Source organism: Rousettus aegyptiacus, unplaced genomic scaffold (assembly GCF_014176215.1).
Source record: "Rousettus aegyptiacus isolate mRouAeg1 unplaced genomic scaffold, mRouAeg1.p scaffold_m13_p_5, whole genome shotgun sequence".
NCBI lineage: Eukaryota > Metazoa > Chordata > Mammalia > Chiroptera > Pteropodidae > Rousettus > Rousettus aegyptiacus.
Window position 1 is genome coordinate 82,345,958 of NW_023416308.1, and position 6,000 is coordinate 82,351,957.

Below are 6,000 nucleotides of genomic sequence, written 5' to 3' on the forward strand. Positions count from 1 at the left end.
TGGAATGGGGAATGCCCAGACACTTCAAAGAATATTGGACACAGGCTCGGAGCTGACATTCACACACAAAGAACCAATGTGTCATCATCCTACCAACTCCATTAGAGTGGGGACTTCCAGGGCTAAGTAATAAACACAGTCCTGGCTAAAGCCTAATTCCAGTCCACTGGGTCCACAGATTCATCCAACTGGTCATTTCCCCAGTCCCCAATCTGAAATTGATATATTTGGCAATTAGAATAATCCCAACACTGAGTCCTGAGCTTGGGGATCAGGGCGATCACAATGGAGAAAACTGAGCTGAAGTCTCTGAAATTGCTCCCCAGCCCACCTAGCCAAGATATTAAATAAAAAACATCAGAACTTACAGGGGAAGAGGCTGGCAGAAATCAATGCCACCATTAAAGACCTAAAGGATGTAGCCATGTGGTTCCTCTTATGTCTCCATTTAATTCGTCACTCTGGACCCTGGCAAACCAGAAAGATCTTGAAGAATGACTACGCGGTTCAACCAAGTAATTGCCCTAATAGCAACTACTGTGCTAGATGCGCTATCATTGCTAGAACATAGTTAGGCCTCAGATACATAGTATGTGTCCACTGAGATGGTTGATAATGTTCTTTTCTATTACAGTGAAACAAGAGGATCAGAAACAGTTCACAATTATGTAGAATAGACAAAAATATTCACTTACCATTCTTCCCCAAAGCTATGTTAATTCTCTTGCCTTCAGTTGTAATATAGTCCATAGGAACAAGCTGGACATCCCACAGAAGATCACAGATCTGTTACATCAATTACATCATGGTGACTAAGTGGGAAAAGCAAGAGGTGGCTAGTTTATCACAGACCTTGGTGGTAAGACACATGTGCTCCAGAAGGTGATAAACCCTAAGAAAACTCAGCAACCTGCTACCTCAGTGAAGTTTTTGGGTACCCAGCAGTCAAGGGTATGCCAAAATATTCCCTTCAAATTAAAAGACAAATTGATGCCTTTTGTATCCTCTACCACAAAGAAGGAAGCACAGCATCTGGAAGGCCTCTTTGGGTTCTGAAGTTCTGTGGTCACTGTTGACACCTAGGAATTCTTCTCTGATGACAGAGAAAGTCGCCAGCTTTGAGAGGGGCCTGGAGCAGAAGAAGGCTCTACAAGACGTCCAAGCTGCTAAGCAAATATTCTATCATTTGGGTCATATGATCCAGCAGACTCTATCATGTTGAAAAGTGTCAGTGGTGGGTAAAGATGCAATACAGAGCTCACTGTTAGCCCCAGTGAAAGAATCACAAAGCAGGACACTGGGATTCTGGAGCAAAGCCATGCCAACTGTAACAGATAATTATATACCTTTTGAGAAACAGCTCCTCACATATGAGTGGGCCTTGGTTTAGATGAAATGCTAGACTGTGAGCCTCAAGTGCCAGTACATCAAGAACTTCTCATTAGGAACTGGGTTCTTGTCAGACGTGTCAAGTCGTAATGTCAGGTGCAGGTAGCAGAAGTCCATTGTAAGATGAAAATGGTAACTGAGCTTGGTTTGCTGATGGGTCAGTTTGGTATATGGGTGGAAGCCAAAAGTGGACAGTGGATGCCTGACAGTCACGTTCCAGTGTTGCCTTGGAAGACAGTAGGAAGCAAGGGAAAGCCAGGGAAAATCTTCCCAATGAGCAGAGTAGTAAGTGGTCACTTGGTTATGGAAGGAGCGCTATACACAAGAGAATAAATACATTCCTGGGCAGTAGCTGGTTGATGGACTAGCTTGGCTAGTCAGGGGACTGGAAAGCAAAAGTCTGGAAGATTAGGGGCAAGAAGGTCTAGGGTAGAGGCATATGGGTGGATATTTTAGGCACAAAGTAAGATTTTTTTTGTATCACACATTAGCACCAACCAGGGAGCATTCACCACAAAAGAAAACTGAACAACCAAGAAATTAAATGACTCAGGCACTTCATCATTGGCCATCCTGGACAGGCACCTGCATGGAGTTGATCCTAGTGGCAGAGATGGAGGCTACACATAGGCCCAGCACCATGGAAGCCCACATACCAAAGCTAATCTAGCTACTGCCACCCCTGAATGTCCAATCTGCCAGCAAAAGAGACCAGTGCTGAGCCCCAGATATGGCACTATTCGTCGAGGAGTTCAACCAGCCACTCGGTGGCAAATCACCTATATCAGGCCCCTTCCATCCTGAGAGGGCCAGCAATTCATCCTCACAGGAATAGAGATCTATTCTGGGATTAGGTTTGCCTTTTCTTTCCACAGAACCTCAGCCAGCACCAATCTCCAAAAGCTTAGAGAATACCTTATCTTCAGGTGTGAAACCCCACCCAGCACAGCATCCAACACCAGCACAGCATCCAACACCCACTTCGCAGGGAAGGAAGTTAGGGAATATGTACATACACTGCACCATCCCGAAGCTGCCAACCTCAAAGAGCTATAGAATGGCCTACAGAAGGCACAACTGAAGCACTAGCTTCAATAATTTGAGGCAGTAATGTGCAAGGCTAGAGGGTCATCCTTCGGGATCCAGTACAGTCGTTAAATCAGGGACTTGGTATGTGGTGCTATGTCCGTAAGGAAGAATACATGGGTTCCGGAACCAAGGGTCAAAGCAGGAGTGGTGACACTTACAATCACTTCCAAAGACCCACTGAGGGACATTGTGCTTCTTGTTCCTTTAGCTCTGGGTTCTGTAGGATTGGAAGTACTGTCCCCAAAGGGGGACACTCTTGCCAGGGGACAGAGCATTACATTCTATAGATCTCAGTGCCACCAGAGTACTTTGGACTCCTTGTGCCTGAAGACCAGCAGACAAGAGTCACCATCTTAGCAGAGATAATCGAGCCTAAATAGCAGGAGGTGGCAGGGTTGCTTTTATACATCGGGGATGGGTAAAAGACATGTGAAATCTCTGTTTTCTCACAGAAATAGCTGATTTCAAGTTTAGGACAGAAAATGTACAAGATGAGACTGGGGCATCTCTAAATACCAGAAAGCAAGCACCAGGGTTATGTCAAACAACTCAGGACCAACTTGAAGAGGCTCCCAACAGCCAAGATGGAACAATAATAATAAAGGCAATAGAATAAAACCTATCAAAATACATTTAAACCCCTGAGTTCATCATTTTTTTAAAAAATAGCCACTTTCTGAGAATAAAAGGGAACTTGTGCAGTTCATTATCTTAAGTTGAGAATTAGAATTAGTTAAGAAAAGCATTAAGCACTTATCCTGCCTTTCCTATACAAACTCTATTGAGAAATCAAATAGATGAGGGTCGGCATCTCCTTATAAAATTATTCCATCTAATGAATGAAAACAAAATGATAGATTAGAATATCTCCATGTTGCAACACCTCCCCTCTCCCCAAGTGAATTACTTACAGGATGTAGGCATTGAGCATCGGTGGCTACTAACGTCAAAAAAAAGTAAACACTACATGTGATGTGCCTCCTGATAAATGAACACACCACCACCTAGAGTCTCATCAAAGGGTTCAAAGCCAAGGCAAATCAAGTCTCTGGATCTAGCCACTGATTTGCAGGAATGCAAAGGATGCACAGTGAACTGCATCACCAGCATAAAACTAGTAAAATCTAGACTGTGGAAAACTACAGTTCAAATGGCCAGGTTCTTCAACAGACTACCTGTTTAAGGAAAAGAAAGGGACAGAGTGGACCCTTTAGATGAAAACACTTAAAAGTTGTATCAAGTTAAAAAAAAAAAAGTGAGACTAAAAACCAGAGTGTGTAGGGATGCAAACTTGGGTGATAAAACAATAAAGAAACTCAAGTAAACGATCATAACTAGGGTCAAAAAATTAGAAGGAGGGAAGTAGCTGGGACGTGGATGGGGGACAGGGGAATGGAAGAGTTCTGGGAGACTGGTAAAGCTCTATTTTTGACCTGAGTGGTGCTCCCCTCTGTCTCAGACTCATCTCTAGCACTAGACTTCTGTAAGCTTTGCTATGTGGCAGGCACCTTCGCATCATCATGCCTTTACTCATACTTCTTTCTCTACATGCAATGTCCACTTCTCTGACATTCCTTCACCTTAAGCAGAACCATCGTGGCCAATACCTCCCCTGGTGTCATACTCCCCCACAGCACTTGCCTGAGGTCCTTGAGGACAGGGGTCTGAGTCTCAATCAGGAACCAGGACAAGGTTTGATATAATAGGGTAATCACTACCACCACCACTACCATTTACCAAACACTTTAGTATACACCTGACCCTACCACAGATATATATGTAGAGTTATTTAGTCCTTACAACAACCCTATGATACAGGCACTATTACCAGTCCCATTTTATAGATGAGTAAACTGAGGTCGGGGAAAGTTATGTAGTTTGCTCTAGGTCACAACAGGCAGAGCAAGGATTCAACCTAAGGATTTGGACTCTAAAGTCTGTGATCTTAACTACTCCCAATGAATTCATTTATTCTACATTACCTACCATGTGCCAATTACTACTTAGTGAAAAAAAATGGACCATGTCCCTCCCTCCCTTATAAAACATGTATTTAGAATTAGTAAATAATGAGTATAACAGTTGTAGGAAGGAAAATAAAACACAGTAAGGGGATAAAAAGTAACTGACCTGTTGGTATTTTAGAGCAGTCAGGGTAGATCTGATGACATGTGAGCAGAGACCTGCATCAAATAAGGGAGTAGTCATAAATGGAAACGCCACAAGCTTGGAATGACACAGTTCTGGTAACTGCGAACGACTTATGAGATAGGTGTAGCCTTGGGCAAGTAATTAAACGCTGAGCTTTGTTTTCCTCACCTGTAAACCAAGAATAATCTAAACTTGCCTTGTAGAGTTGTGAGGAAAACGGAGGTGTGTGCATGGCACAGCTTAAGGGAATCTCTGGCCTAGGCCCACAACAGACATGTATACAGTGAGATCCATCCTGCCTTTCTTATCCAGCCAAGAATCCCCCTTCCTGCTCCAGGGGTGCTGCCCACCTCTCCTCCATTTCCAAAACAACTGAAGACTCCCCAGGTAGACAGCTGGAGCTCAGTACACTTACACCCCCTGCCGGCAGGATATTGTACTGCGACTGTCCGAGACTCCAGTCCCTTTCATCATCTTTTAAAAAAGCCTTATCTGGGCACTTACCACCTGCTAGACACCAGGATGGGAAAGAACAAGGCACTCTCTCTGCCCTGTAGGAGCTCACAGTCTAGAAAGTGGGCCTAACGCGAATGCGGACAATGACAATCAGGGGAATAAGTGCCAACCAACATCTAAGAAACTATAAGAGCACAATGAGAGAATAATTACTGTGTCCAGCAGAGATTAGGGAAGGCTTTATAGTAGTAAATGGTGGACAATGAAAAAAAGCAAGTGGGCACAAGGGGAGGGATTCCAAGTAGAGGGTACAATTCATGCAAAATCAAGGAAACACAAAAGACATTGACTGGTTTGAGGTGTTCTACCTGACCATGCTACACTCCCAGAGCTTCCTGCCTAAGCAGCTTGGTTGAAGAATAAAACTGAAGGAAGCTGGTTTCCAGGACTCTCATAAAGCTCTATTACCTGCTATCTCAGAAAAGGAAACCCATCTTAAGAAAGAGCTCTATTTCCCAAGGGCAGACAGGATCTCACATGTCTACACCTGGTCTTCCTTACCGTTCAGGATGGCCCATCCTGTGTTGGTCAAGTGACAATCTTTGCAACCTTAGATACATCTTTTCCCCTGTGTGTCTCAGCCTCCTCCTCTGTAGAGTAGGAAAATAACCCTTGTCTGCATCCCTCTCAAATAACCATTTAAGTTAACAGCTACGAAAGCTCCTGGTGCGGCAGCAGGAAGGACCCAGGAGATGTCAGGCCCACAGGGGCATCCTGGGCAGTCCACAGCCCAGAGCCAGCTGGGCGAGGCAAGAGCAACAATGCTGCAGTCAGGTCCTCTCACACACAGATCACGCTGCAACCTCCACCACCCACTGCTCATAACCCCCCATAAAAATCAGGGAATCATGCAGG